The sequence below is a fragment of the Trachypithecus francoisi genome, unplaced genomic scaffold (genome assembly GCF_009764315.1).
Source record: "Trachypithecus francoisi isolate TF-2019V2 unplaced genomic scaffold, Tfra_2.0 Lachesis_group20, whole genome shotgun sequence".
In the NCBI taxonomy this organism is placed as follows: Eukaryota; Metazoa; Chordata; class Mammalia; order Primates; family Cercopithecidae; genus Trachypithecus; species Trachypithecus francoisi.
The window spans coordinates 66,131,313-66,146,854 of NW_022681466.1; positions in this window are offsets into that span (position 1 = coordinate 66,131,313).

Below are 15,542 nucleotides of genomic sequence, written 5' to 3' on the forward strand. Positions count from 1 at the left end.
AGCTACCCAGGAGGCTGAGGCAGGAGAATGGCGTGAACCCGGGAGGCGGAGCTTGCAGTGAGCTGAGATCCGGCCACAGCACTCCAGCCTGGGTGACAGAGAGCCTCCGTCTCAAAAAAAAAAAAAAAAAAAAAAAAAAAAAAAAAAAAAAAAGAAAAGTTAGCAGAAAATGAAATATTTATTACCTCTACGAAGAAGGACTGGTGTCAGCTTTGAAACAACAGAAGAAACCACAAAAGATAAAACAGACAGAAGACAGCAAAAACAAAACAAAAACTCCCATATGTCAAAAAAAAAAAAAAGTAATGAAATGCTAGATGGAAAAAGATAGTTGCACCAACTTTGATACAGGAAGAATTGATAGCAATGTTACACAAAGAGTTCATTAAAATTTATGAGAGAGAAAGTATTATGACCCAGTAGATAAGTAGGCAACACATTTAAGCAGGTATTCACATGAGGGACATCCGGTCTGTTAACAAACACCTGGGAAACCGTTTAGCCTTGCTAGTAATCAGAGCAATTAAAATTAAGCAGTCTTGAGGTGCTATTTGATGCTTATCAAACTAGCAGAAACACCTACCTCCAAACACACACGTGTAACAAGCCACCGCAGCAAGGTTGGGGTGTGGGATGTGGGATGTGGGTGGAGGCACAATGGGTTACTCTAAGTGAGCAATCTGCAATAAGAATCAAAAAATACTTATGTCCTTTAGCCCTCTGTCGGCCAGACTGGAGTGCAAGTAGCATGATCTCGGCTCACTGCAGCCTCCGTCTCCTGGGCTCAAGCAATTCTCCTGCTTCAGCCTCCCGAGTAGCTGGGATTACAAGCATATGCCACCACACCCAGCTACTTTTTGTAATTTTTTTTTTTTTTTGAGATGGAGTCTTGCTCATCGCCCAGGCTGGAGTGCAGTGGCGCCATCTCGGCTCACTGCAAGCTCCGCCTCCTGGGTTCACACCATTCTCCTGTCTCAGCCTCCCAAATAGCTGGGACTACAGGCGCCCACCACTACGCCCGGCTAATTTTTTGTATTTTTAGTAGAGACAGAGTTTCACTATGTTGGCCAGGCTGGTCTCGAGCTCCTGATCTCAGGTGATCCGCCTGCCTTGGCCTCCCAAAGTGCTGGGATTTACCTAATAGTTTACCTCCAGAAAGAAAAAATCCCTTTGAAGATATTCAGTGCAGCCTTATTCAATAACAAAAACTCAGTAATTGGGGAAACATCTTCACTATTTCATTTTTATACAGATATTAAATTAATCAAAACTGCATGGAAAAATGAAAAATATTATGTATTGTTAAGTCGACAAAAAAAACCCACCGGTAGATAAAAATCATGTACATATGATCATTTCAATGAAGAAAAATGTGTGTCTTTGTAGGCGAGGACAAGTAGATACATAAAAATGAAAATCGCTTTGTTAGGGTTGGGATTTGGGGGTGACTTGCTGTTATTGTTGTTTTCATTTTTAAAAGTTGGGGCTAGGCCGGGCGCGGTGGCTCAAGCCTGTAATCCCAGCACTTTGGGAGGCTGAGACGGGCGGATCACGAGGTCAGGAGATCAAGACCATCCTGGCAAACACGGTGAAACCCCGTCTCTGCTAAAAAATACAAAAAACTAGCCTGGCGAGGTGGCGGGCGCCTGTAGTCCCAGCTACTCGGGAGGCTGAGGCAGGAGAATGGCGTAAACCCGGGAGGTGGAGCTTGCAGTGAGCTGAGATCTGGCCACTGCACTCCAGCCTGGGCGACAGAGCGAGACTCTGTCTCAAAAAAAAAAAAAAAAAAGTTGGGGCTGTGCACGGTGACTCTCACCTGTAATTCCAGCACTTTGGGAAGCGGAGGCAGGAGGATCACTTGAGCCTAGGAGTTTGAGACCAGTCTGGACAACATAGCCAGACCCCATCTCTACAATTTAAAATATTAGCTGGGCATAGTGGCAACCCACTGTGGTCCCAGCTACTCGGGAGGCTGAGGTGGGAGGATTGCTTAAGCCTGGGAGGTCAAGGTTGCAGCGAGCCAACATCATGCCACTGCATTTCAGCCTGGGTGATAGAGTGAGACCCTGTCCCCACCCCGCCAAAAAAAAAAAAAAAAATTGGGAGGAAATCGTCCAAGGCTTGTAGGATCCACATCACGGGCACTTTCTCAACGAAAGTCCCTTCCCTGGCTGAAATCGGTGTCCCCTGGGTCACCCTGGGTGCCCCATTCTCTGGGTCTGGGCTCTATGAAAAAGGGCATGTCCACGCCCCTCCGAAGGTGGACAGCCAGGCCGGCAGCTTTCCAAGAGCTCTGGCAGAAGTTTCTGCCTCAGTACTTGAAGCAGCTTTGAGGCCTTTGAGCCAGCCACCTCTACAGCACCAGGCCCCAGGTGGCAGAACCTGTCCTCCCAGATAAATGATGACTGCAGAACCCCAATCAAGCAGCTTTGGTCTAGTTCGCAGGGTTGCCAGGACATCTCAGCAGTCTGGACTGAGACTACAACCCTAGAGCCAGGAGAGGAGCTTCTAGGGCTCAACCTAGAGGAGTCTGAGGTTCTGACCCAAACTCAGCTCCCTTCAAGTCTTGGCCAGCGAGTGGGTACTGGGAGCTCCTGCAGGAGCCAGGAGCGGACTGCCCACAGCTGTCCTGGGGAGCCAGGCCACCCCTGGGGGCCAAGCTCTCTAGGCCCTGGGGCCTTGTCCAGAGAAGAGCTCCACCCCACCCTGCCCCATGTCTGCACCGGGGGCTCCAGACTGGGCTCTGAGGTCCCTCCACAACTCACCCAGAGAGCTGCTTAAGAGTGTGTGTGTGTACATGTGAGTTTGCAATATGTGTGGGTATGCATGTAAGTGTGCCACGTGTCTAATATATGCGTGCATTTGAGTGTGCAATATGTGTGTATGCACGTGAGTGTGCAATGTGTGTGCATGTAAGTGTGCAATATGTGTAGGTATGCATGTGGGTGTGCAGTGTGTGCATGTGAGTGTGCAAAATGTGTGCATATGAGCATGCAATGTGTGTCCAATATGTGTGTGCATATGAGCGTGCAATGTGAGTGTCCAATATGTGTGCATATGAGTGTGCAGTATGTGTGTAAGCATGTGAGTGTGCAATGTGTGTGCACGTGAGTGTGCAATGCGAATGTGCAATCTGAGTGTACACGAGTGTGCAATGTGAGTGTATACATGTGAGTGTTCAATGTGTGTGCATGTGAGTGTGCAGAGCGTGTGTGTGTACACATGGGCGGACTCCTCTGACGCCTTGTCTCCTGCGTTCAGTGATCGTCTCTGTTCTGGTTTCCATGGGGACTGTCTTTGGGTCTGGACCATTAACTCAGAGATGGTGGCCCTTGGCCCTTGTTATTCTTTCCCCAAGAGCCTGTATATAGGACCTGAGCACCCATTGTTATGGATAGTAACTACAAGGATAAGGTAAAAACCATCAGCACTTTTTACAGAATGCTTCCACACCAGCTCGCTCTCTGTGCCTGCCTTCATTCCTACAGAAGGACAATCTCAGCGCCAAGTCAACCTCAATGACGACATCGGCTCTACCTCCATTTTCCACGGAAAATTTTGCCCCACCCGTTATGTCACGATTTTTATAGGATTCGCAAAGGTTTGCAAGAACACAGGAAGGAGACACGGAGTGGGGGGCGTGGCATGTTGCTGGAAATTTCCCAGTAGACCTGTTTCTTTGGCTGCAGCTCTTCTCTCTCCAGGCCTGCAGGGTCGCCACCACTCTGGGTGCATGAATCCAAGCATTCGCCTTCCTGAGGAGGGTCTCTTTCAGGCAGGGGTTCTCCTACCCCGCTGCCATGGCGATGTGGTTCGTTATCCCAGAAGCAAGGGGACCTCATTTCATTTATACTGTAATAAAACTCGTATTGATTTTAATAAAACTGAAAAATCTCTTTGTGAATGAAAACCCTGGGGCCCCACCCCATAACTGCTGACTTACTGCATTTTCTGTACACCATGGACATTATGATTCATGCCTGGGCACCATTGCGGTCGAGGGCTGATTTCTCCAGTAGAATAAATGTGAACTATAAAAAAGTTGCACATTTGAGTGCCTCTCAAGGGCCTTTGGTGGGTCCTGGCTGGGAGGGAGAAAAATTTTCCACTGGGGCGGGTCAGAGCCGCTAGAACAGCGAGGGAAGGGACAGAGAGAGAGCGGTTATCACTCCACTCATGACACCTCGGTCCCCAGCCCCTCTCCCTCTGCTGGAACCCCCGGCAGCTCATTCCTCACAATCAATGCCTTGTCTGGATCGCAGACTGCATGTCTCAAACTGAATTCCAGGTCCTCTGCACCAGAACACCCCCAGCTAGGTGCTCAAACGAGAAACCTACTGCTGGGATGCGGTGGGCTCTCCGCGACGGAGGTAGAATCCACACCTTGCTCAGCCGTATCCTCTCCTCAGGGAGAATATTCGCGATGTCCACAGGCTTCTACCCCATCACTATCCGGAGGGTCTGGAAGGCTTGTGATGAGCCGGGCACTGTGCTAGCTAGGCACTTGACCTATATTACTGGGTTTATTGTACAACATAGGCGGGTTTGTCCTGCGAGGCCCAGAGAGGTTAGGAGGACAGTGACCGCCCTGGTGTTCAGCACTGCGCAGCCCGGCTCCAAAGCCAGGGGGCTTCCCACCATGCCCTGCCGCCTCTCAAGCCCATTTTTTCCGCAGCAGGGCACTTCCTCCTCTAAGCTGCAGGCTCCCCCAACAAAGGATTTCCTTGAGATAGGAGCCAGCTCCAGATATGCCCTCTAAAGGGAAATAAAAAGTTATTTTCATATTCCACTCGTTCAGCACGACATAATACACAGACTGAATAAAAACAGGAGACCAGGATCCAGCATTAACGTCAGGAGGTCCCAAGCCGGGATAGGACCGCAGCATTCTCAGAATTGTGATACGGGAGTGGGCGGCCTCCAGACAAGGCACCCATGCCATGGTGCCAGCTCTGGTGTAGATGCCCAGCTTGTTCTCCTTCTTGGAGCACCCCATCCTGCCCCAAACAATATCCACAGGTAAGGGCCCTGGGCAGCCCTGTCCTGTGTAGCCACCTTCCTGGTCATAGCCATAGCACAGTAGACGCCTGACCCAGGCTAGACCCATCAGACGGCCTTCCAGAAAATGAAATTATGCAGACAGTGGTCAGTGATCAGTTTTAGCTGGGTCCTTGCATAGGGGGTAATATAAAGCCAGGGCTGGGGCAGACTAGAACTGAGAGAGAAAGAGAGAGGATAAAAGAGAAGGGGAGATGAGAGGAGGGGAGAGAGAAACATCAGATGCACAGAAGGAAGCTGAGACCCCGAGGTCCTGGAGACCTGAGGAAAGAGAATAGTGATCTCAGTTCCCAGCAGTTCTTTGCTTCTTGGTTTCAGTTCCTTTTGAGGCTTGTATATTTCTCCTTTCTTTTTCTTTTTCTTTTTCTTTTTTGGTGGGAGGGGAAGGAGTTTCACTCTTGTTGCCCAGGCTGGAGTGCAGTGGTGTGATCTCAGCTCACTGTAACCTCTGCTTCCTAGGTTCAAGTGATTCTCTTGCCTCAGCCTCCCGAGTAGCTGGGATTACAGGCACAAGCCATCATGCCTGGCTAATTTTTGTATTTTTAGTAGAGATGGAGTTTCACCATGTTGGCCAGGCTGGTCTTGAACTCCAGACATCAGATGATCTACCCACCTCGACCTCCCAAAGTGCTGGGATTACAGGCGTGAGCCACCGCACCTGGCAGTTTCAGTTCCTTTTGAGGCCTGTATGTTCCTCCACATTTTTCATTCCAAGAGAGAGACACCCTGTATTTTTTCAATCAGCCCTTTTTATTTGTGTAAACCAGTTCCAGTGCAGTTTCCTTATCTGCAGCTAGAAGGACCTTGACCAAAACCTTCCATCTCTAAATCATCTTCCTTGTGAATTCGACCCTTGGGCGCAGCATGCATCAGACGCCAGGGCACTGAAGGCAGAGCCTGCACACTCCTCTCCCCGTAGCAGGAGGTAGAGAAGATGCTGGAGACCATGGGGTGCTGATCGATTTGCTCTTTGGCTGAAGGCAAGGTGACCCAGGCTCGGGGCGCCTAGGGCCAATGTCCCCGTGTGTCTGAAGGATTTCATGGGGAGGCTCGGGGCCTGGAGGGGTCAGAGAGAGAGGTTTCTCTGCATAAGAGATTTGCATTAGGAAATCTTTGTCGGTCACGTCTGTCCTGGGAGGGGACTGGGGGCTTCGGGAGGCCAGATCGCCTGAGACTGGAGGCTGGGCTGAGCGGATGTCAGCAGGAGGTGGGCCGGGCAGTGTTTAAGCTCCCTTGCTGCTCGAGGGTCTTCAGACCAGTGACTGCTTGCGTTGTGACCTTGTCATCAATGCTCCAGTGATAAACAGATCTATTCTAGACGCTGGAGGTCTCAGGTAGAGAGGGAATGTGTGAACCAGAGAAGGTGACCAAGGCTGGGCCAGTCACATTCTCCCCCAGGGGAAGGGAAGAGGTGGAGACAATCGCCAGTTTCAACTGGGCTCGTGAAGGGGCAGGACCTCAGGGAGCCCCACACTCGAACCCTCAGGAACCCCCAGAGGCCCTCTCAATACTGAGGAGCCCCTCGGTTCTCTGCTCTGTGGCCCTGTACTCCAGAATCCGCTCACCACTCAAGCTGACAGAAGAGACCTGGTTCCTAGCCCAGCACACACCTCGCTGCAGCTGGGGCCCTGCCCCTGGCACATCTCTCATGTCATTTCCTAACTCTCCCCTGGGGGAAACCAGGCAGTAGAGTGACAGCTTCCTGGAATGCTGAGGGCTGAGCTGTGAATTCTGGATGAATTAGCATTGAGTTTGATCAGTTCTTAGAGAAAGGTTCTTTTTGGGCTGTCACCTAGTAGGAAGCCTGTTCATCCAGTGAGCCCTGTGTTTGTGTTCCTGATGCGGCTTCTCTGTCCCTTCCAGATCCCTCCAAGCACCAAGTGCAGGTGGAGTGGGGAGGTGAAGCCCCATGCCTCCTCCGTCCTTGGGAACTTCTAGGTGGTACTGGGAGTTTGTCCTCTATGTGGTTTTTGGAAGGAGACCCTTTTCTTGTCCTGTCTTTTAATTTCTTTTCTTTTCTTCCCTTCACTTCGCCTCGCCCTGCCCCACCTGTCTCTCTCTTTCCCTTCCCTTCCCTTCCCTTCCTTCCCCTCCCCTCCCCTCTTCTCCTCTCCCCTCCCCTTCTCTTCTCTTTTCTTCCTTCCTTCCTTCTTTCCCTTTTCTTTTTTTTTTTTTTTAAAGATGGAGTCTTGCTTTGATGCCAGGTTGGAGTGCAGTGGCCCGATCTCAGCTCACTGCAAGCTCCACCTCCCAGGTTCACACCATTCTCCTGCCTCAGCCTCCCAAGTAGCTGGGACTACAGGTGCCCACCATGCCCAACAATTTTTTTTTTTTTTGTATTTTTAGTAGAGACGGGATTTCACCATGCTAGCCAGGATGGTCTCGATCTCCTGACCTCGTGATCTACCCGCCTTGGCCTCCCAAAGTGCTAGGATTATAGGCATGAGCCACCGTGTCCGGCCCTCACTCACAGATACTTTCTTCCTCCCTTATTCACTCAGACAACTAGACACTCACAATTTCCTTGGCTGATTTTGTCAGAGGATGGGAGGTGAGCGCATCCCAATACATCATCTTCCCATTCCAAGCTCTCCCTAAAGAAACAATATTCTTGTCTCCTCCCATGCCTTTTACTTCTCCTAACTCTCTCCCCCAAGACAGGATCAGAGCTTTGCTAGGGTCTTGGTGAAGAGAAACAAGAGAAACAAGTCTTCACTTTTTTTTTTTTGGATGGAGTCTTGCTCTGTTGCCAGGCTGGAGTGCAATGGTACGATCTCAGTTCACTGCAACCTCCACCTCCCAGGTTCAAGCGATTCCCCTGCTTTAGCCTCCCAAGTAGCTGGGATTACAGGCACACACTACCATACCCAGCTGATTTTTTGTATTTAGTAGAGATGGGGTATCACCATGTTGGCCAAGATGTCCTCGATCTCCTGACCTCGTGATCTGCCCGCTTTGGCCTCCCAAAGTGCTGGGATTACAGGCGTGAGCCACGGCGCCCGGCCAAGTCCTCACTTTTTATTGCAACTCAGAAGAGGGAGCATTCTTGGCCTTGCCTTGGCAGACATGCATCACATGCTTAAATACATAAACATAAGCTGGGATGAGTATTATGAGGAAAAGCTTCATAATGCTATGAGAAAATATAGCATGAGGGCTTGGCCTAATCTATGGGATGGTAAGAATGTCATTTGAGCTGAGAGAGCAAGGAGGAATAGGATTCAAGTGAGGAATAGATGTGGGGTATGAAAAAGGATAAAATATAGGCCAGGCGCGGTGGCTCACGCCTATAATTCCAGCACTTTAGGATGCCAAGGCGGTAGGATCACCCGAGGTCAGGAGTTCGAGGTCAGCCTGGCTGACATGGTGAAACCCCATTTCTATTAAAAAATACAAAAATTAGCCAGGTGTGGTGGTGGGTGCCTGTAATCCCAGCTACTTGAGAGGCTGAGGCAGGAGAATTGCTTGAACCTGGGAGGCAGAGGTTGCGGTGAGCCAAGATCACACCATTGCACTCCAGCCTGGGCAACAAGAGCAAAACTTTGTCTAAAAAAAAAAAAAAAAAAAGGAGAAAATATAACGTGTAGAGGGAGAGGCATGTGGAAAGGACCTCCGGTTGGAGAAACAGAACATGACAGCATGGCTAGCGCACAGAGACTGAGACTGAGATCAGGGAAGCAGGCAGGGCCCAGGTCATGAAAAGTCCTGTTGGACACGAGAAAGATTTTGTTTGTCCTCTTAATGGTTTTGAGGCGAAGAGGGTTGCATGATCACATTTGTATCTTGAAGACTGCTGTGTGGAGAAAGGTTAGAGCAGGTGAGAATGACGCTGAACAGACAGGTTAGCAGGCTAATGCAAAAACCTGGCCAGATGTGAAGGCAGCTGAGGTTGGGATTGTGAGGGTGGAGAGACAGAACAGTGGCAGAGAATTTGGTAGGTGCAACTGACCAGGTCCCAGCCAAAGTCTTGGCAGGGCATCAACATGGAGTATGAAGGACAGGGCAGTGCAAAGAGTGAGGCTCAAGTTTCTGAGCCATCCACTAGGATAGAAAAGAAGTCAAAGTTTAGAGAGAAAGATCGTGAGTTCAGTTTTGGGTTTGCAGAGTCTGTGGTACTTTTGTGATATCATGTAGATAGGCAGATAGGCAAGTCAGGATAGGCAAGTCAGGAGCCCAGAGGAAACCAAGATCAGAGATACACACGAGGGAATTATGAGCCTAAAAGTGCTGATTAAAGTCACAGCGTGAATATGATTACCTGGGGGAAGTGTAGGTTCAGAGGAGAAAAGTAATGGAGAAAGCAGAGATGCTGGAGGCTAACCATGAGTGAATGTGAGATACAGAAACGCCAAAACGTTAGAAGAAAATAGAGGAAATAAAATGTAACTATATTTCTGGGAAAGGAAAGCCTTCCCATGCAAATCACGAGACCTGGAAGCCGTAAATGAAAGGACAGTCAAATCTGAATGCTTTAAAAATTTAAAATTTCTGGCCGGGCGCGGTGGCTCAAGCCTGTAATCCCAGCACTTTGGGAGGCCGAGACGGGCGGATCACGAGGTCAGGAGATCGAGACCATCCTGGCTGACACTGTGAAACCCCGTCTCTACTAAAAAAAATACAAAAAAAACTAGCTGGGCGTGGCGGTGGGCGCCTGTAGTCCCAGCTACTCAGGAGGCTGAGGCGGGAGAATGGCGTAAACCCGGGAGGTGGAGCTTGCAGTGAGCTGAGATCGGGCCACTGCACTCCAGCCTGGGCGACAGAGCGAGACTCCGTCTCAAAAAAAAAAAAAAAAAAAAAAAATTTAAAATTTCTAAACAAGAAAGACACCACAAAGTTAACAGCAAAACAAACTGAAAAGAAGTAGTTGCAATATGTTCGAAAGACAAAGATTAAAATCCCTAAATTCCATAAGAAAAAAAGACAACTTAGTAGAAAGCTGGACAAAGGAATGATTAGGCAATACCCAGAAAAAAAGACACAATAAACCACTAAATGCAGGGAAGTGTGTTCCACGTTCTTAGGAACCAGTTATGGGTAAACCAACAAGGAGGGCTTATGCCCATCAACTTGGCAAAAATTAAATGAAAGCATTCCTAGTAATATGGGGAAACAGACACTTATATCCCATTGGCATTTTATATTTGGAGGACAGTTTGGTAGAATTTGTCAGAACTCTAACCAGCCATGTCTCATTTAGAATCTATATTACAAGAAAACTCATACAACATGTGCCAAGATGCATTTAGTTATAAAGAAATGCATCATGATTTTGTTTACAAAGGTTAAAAACAACGGGAAGCAGTATAAACCCATAGATACCATATATGTGTGTATATGTATTTATGTATGCATGCATATATAAAAATATCATATAAATACATAAACTATAAATATAAGCTACATATCATAAAAAAAGAACCTTCGCGAGGTCAGGAGTTCGAGACCAGACTGACCAACATGGTGAAACCCCATCTCTACTAAAAATACAAAAAATTAGTCAGGCGTGGTGGCATGTGTCTGTAGTTCCAGCTACTTGGGAGGCTAAGGCAGGAGAATCACTTGAACCCGGGAGGCGGAGGTTGCAGTGAGCCAAGATTGTACCATTGCACTCCAGCCTGGGTGACAGAGCAAGACTCTGTCTCAAAAAAACAAAAACAAAAACAAAAAACCTGTTTGTGCGAAAAGGGTATATGTGTTTATGAATATAAGATGATGGTAACTAAGTGTTTACTGCTGCTGTCTCTGGAAGAAGAAATAATAACGCAGTGAGTTGGGTCATGGAAGGGTATAGAAGGGAGATTCACGTTTTGCTCTGGAAACTTCTGAATTATTTGAATTAGGCATAACAAGAATGCGTTCTTTTTTCTTTTCTTTTTCCTTTATTTTATTTTTGAAACAGAGTCTCACTCTGTCACCCAGGCTGGAGTGCAGTGGTGCGATCTCAGCTCACTGCAACCTCTGCCTCCTGGGTTCAAGCAATTCTCCTGCCTCAGCTTCCCAAGTAGCTGGGATTACAGGTGCCCACCACCACGTCCAGCTAATTTTTGTATTTTTAGTATAGACAGGTTTTCTCCATGTTGGTCAGGCTGATCTCGAACTCCTGGCCTTGAGAGATCTACCCACCTCGTCCTCTCAAAGTGCTGGGATTACAGGCGTGAGTCACCGCACCTGACCAAGAATGCATTCTTATATTAGCTGTGTAACAAATAAATTACAAAAAACTTGGAAAAGAGAAGTCCAGTGATGGCTTTCATGGAAAGAAGCCCTGAGAGGACTGGCCACCTACTGCTGCTTGGCTGCCTCTGCTCTGCCCTCCCAGCTAAAGAATGGTCATTCTGGTGTCCTGCTGCCCGCCCTCAGTTCCCATGTCCTTGGTCCTGGTGGCCTGCCACAGGGGGCAGGTGTGGAAGCTGGCAGCCTACTGGAGCTGCCCTAAGAGGGAGGTGCCAGTTCCGCTGGGAGCTCCCTGAACTCCTGTTTAAAAGCACGTTGACTCCCCCATTCATTCACATAACCTGGCAGAATATTTTCGAATAAATCATGAGCATGGCAGTTACATTCTCTAAAACACACTGGAAAAAGGATTATGGTATTTACTGTGGGGACAGCAAGATTGATTCTCGCCCAGAAAACCTGTCAGGTTCTTGATTTAGGGAGCCGGGGATCAGCACGGGTTAGCTCTGATTTATATCAGCTTGCTTCTCCCACAGGTCGCTCTCCTGCTCTAGGAGACATTTTTGGGTGGGATGGGTCTGGAGCAGCCACTGTCCTGCTGGTCCCTTCCAAGATGGCCCACCACGGCCACGGATGCAGCAGAGCTCACCGCCCCATAGCTGCCTCCCGCCATGTCCTCACTTCTGCTCCCTGCTCCCCTGGCCCTGGCACCTGCTGCTTGAATTCCAGCTCCTTAAGCTGGAATTGCAAGACCTCCTTGTTGGAGCTACTGCCACTTCTCCGCTCTCTCCCATCACTTTCTGCTCACGGAATACCTTGAATGTGACTGACCCTTCCCTATGAAGAGGAGCGAGCAGAGAAACCAGAGAGGATCCCATTCTTGGGCAGCTCAGCATCTGATGCAGGACAATGACACAGAGATCCTTGCTCCCGTGTGCTTAGTTCCCCGAAGAAGGGGCCTCGCAAGTGGGGCACGGAGGAGGCAGCATCCACACTGTTCCTCCAGGCCTCACCTCCTCTGCTCTCTATGGGCCAACAGTGTCCCCAGGTCACCTTTGTCAAAACCCATATCTCCCTTTATCGTCATTCACTTATGCTGCTTTTTTTTCTTTTTTTGAGACGGAGTCTCGCTCTGTCACCCAGGCTGGAGTGCAGTGGCTGGATCTCAGCTCACTGCAAGCTCCGCCTCCCGGGTTTACGCCATTCTCCTGCCTCCGCCTCCCGAGTAGCTGGGACTACAGGCGCCCGCCACCTCGCCCGGCTAGTTTTTTGTATTTTTTAGTAGAGACGGGGTTTCACCGTGTTAGCCAGGATGGTCCCGATCTCCTGACCTCGTGATCCGCCCGTCTCGGCCTCCCAAAGTGCTGGGATGACAGGCTTGAGCCACCGCGCCCGGCCTCACTTATGCTGCTTCTACGTTTCCTCTGTGCCTAGTGTGATGTCTGGAACACCCTTGGACTCCATGGGCCTGGATGGAGTTATCAGTTGCCCCTTGTGTCAGACCTAGCCCATTCTTGGACATAAACATCTAGCTATCCAGAGGCCACCAGGCTCTCCTGGTAGGAATCCATGAAGGGTCAGCGGGCAGGCGGAGCAGGTAACAGTAGCATGCTCCCTCTGAAGTCAGATCTTCCTTTCCCATAAAGAAGTCCTGGGCCGGGCGCGGTGGCTCAAGCCTGTAATCCCAGCACTTTGGGAGGCCGAGACGGGCGGATCACGAGGTCAGGAGATCGAGACCATCCTGGCTAACATGGTGAAACCCTGTCTCTACTAAAAATACAAAAAACTAGCCGGGCGACGTGGCGGGCGCCTGTAGTCCCAGCTACTCGGGAGGCTGAGGCAGGAGAATGGCGTGAACCCGGGAGGCGGAGCTTGCAGTGAGCTGAGATCCGGCCAATGCACTCCAGCCTGGGTGACAGAGCGAAACTCCGTCTCAAAAAAAAAAAAAAAAAAAAAAAAAAGTCCTGGCCAGGTGCCGTGGCTCACGCCTGTAATCCCAGCACTTTGGGAGGAAGAGGCAGGCGGATCACAAGGTCAGGAGATCTAGACCACCCTGGCCAACATGGTGAAACCCCATCTCTACTAAAATACAAAAAAATAAGTTGGGTGTGGTGGCGGGCACCTGTACTTCCAGCTACTTGGGAGGCTGAGGCAGAAGTATCACTTGAACTCAGGAAGTGGAGCTTGCAGTGAGTCGAGATTGCACTGCTGCACTCCAGCCTGGGTGACAGAGCAAGACTCCGTCTCAAAAAAAAAAAAAAAAAAAAAAGTCGCTAGAAAAGGACTCCCATTTCCCCAGGAAAATGGGTAATCTGCACCCATTTGTAGCACGGTTCAGGCAGAAGCAGGGAGTATTTCTCTATAGCTTCCATATCTTCCCAAACGGGGGAGGGAGACAAGAGAGTCTCAGAGCTACATGACTGGGTGCCACCATTCCCCAACTTGAGGGGTCAAACAGAACCCTAACAATTTCAATTTAAAAGATTTGATTGCTGGTCAATGGTGATCTCACAGTTTTCTCCAGGAACAACTGGTGAGTATTTATATTACTAAAAAGCACATCATGATGATTTGCCTAAAATAAAGAAAGAGGTTATTCCCTCAAGATGGATGTAAGACTTTAGGAGAAAAGATAAGGGTATTGTGGCTTTTTCCATAGCAAAACTTCCCCATTCCTCTGCTCAGTGCCCTCAGGGTTCATGGATTTTAGTGCCTGTGGTGAGAAGCAGGGCTCCCCCAACCATTACGTCGCAGCCATTTTGGGAGTTAGAGATTCCCAGGTAGGAAGAAACTCTGGAATTACCCAGTCTGTCTCCATCAAATGAACTCTCGGGTCTGACCTGCATGCCTTTCATGATGGAGAGCTCCCTCCTTCTAGACAGGTCCATCACTGGTAAGCTCTGATGGTAGAATCGTCTTCCTAGCCTCCACGCTGCCTCAGTCCCAGCCCCTGGGGCCACACAGAAGTCTACTGCCCTTCCCAGGACATCTCATCATGGAAGTGTATCTTCTCTAGGCTGAGCACTCTGCCTCCCACTCCCCACCCTCCTACCCCTCAGCCCCCAAGCCCAGTCCACAAGCCCAGGCCACAGTCTTTTTTTTGTTTGTTTTGAGACAGTCTCGTTCGGTTGCCCAAGCTGTAAAGCAGTGGTGCAATCTCAGCTCACTGCAACCTCCACCTCCCGAGTTCTAGCAATTCTCCTGCCTCAGCCTCCTGAGTAGCTGGGATTACAGGTGCATGCCACCATGCCTGGCTAATTTTTTTGTATTTTAGTAGAGACGAGGTTTCACTGTGTTGCCCAGGCTGGTCTCGAATTTCTGAGCTCAAGCAATCCACCTGCCTTGGCCTCTCAAAGCACTCCACAGTCTTCTATAGTGTGATATTTCTAGTCCCCCCCCACACTGGCCTCCTGGGGACATGATCCATCAGCCTGGCTGCCACCCCACGGGGCAGAGCAGGGCATCACAACTGCCAATCATATTCTGGAAAATACACTCCAAGTCAGCCTTGCTTCTCCTTAGCAATAGCTGGCACTTGTGTTATGAGCTGGCTCTGCAGGGCTTGCAGCTACAGCCACCAGCATCAACACACACTCTCACTTGCACCTTCGAGTCCACAAGTACACTTCACCTGGTTTAAAGCAGAAGCAGCCTGGGTGCCACGGCTCACGCCTGTAATCCTAGCACTTTGGGAGGCTGAGGAGGCCGGATCACAAAGTCAGGAGTTCAAGACCAGCCTGACCAACATGGTGAAATCCCATCTCTACTGAAAATAGAAAAATTAGCCAGGCGTGGTGGCATGTGCCTATAATCCCAGCTGTGCAGGAGGCTGAGGCAGGAGAATCGCTTGAACCTGGGAGAAGGAGGTTGCAGTGCGCCAAGATCGTGCCTTTGTACTTTGTACTCCAACCTGGGCGACAGAGTGAGACTCCATCTCAAAAAAAAAAAAAAAAACAAAAACAAAAAAAACAAAAAAAACGGAAGCAGACGACTCCAGTGGCAACACAATGAGAACCCTGGAAGATGGTGACATGAACACCTGTCCCTACCTCCCACTTGCCCACTGCCTCTCAACACCCTCTTCAGAGCAAGCAGAGAAGGGGCTTTGGCAAGCACCCTGGCAAACTGGGTTGCCAGTGCTTTTGTGAGGAAGCAAACAAATTTACCAAAAACTATGTCTACATCAGTCAATTCATCATACAGTCAATTTGGCCAATGACCAATTTGCAAATTATTTTTAAAATTTAAATTTTGCTGTAGCCATTTTGCCATTTATTTTTTCTTTTCCACTTGAGGCTTAATTGCCCACA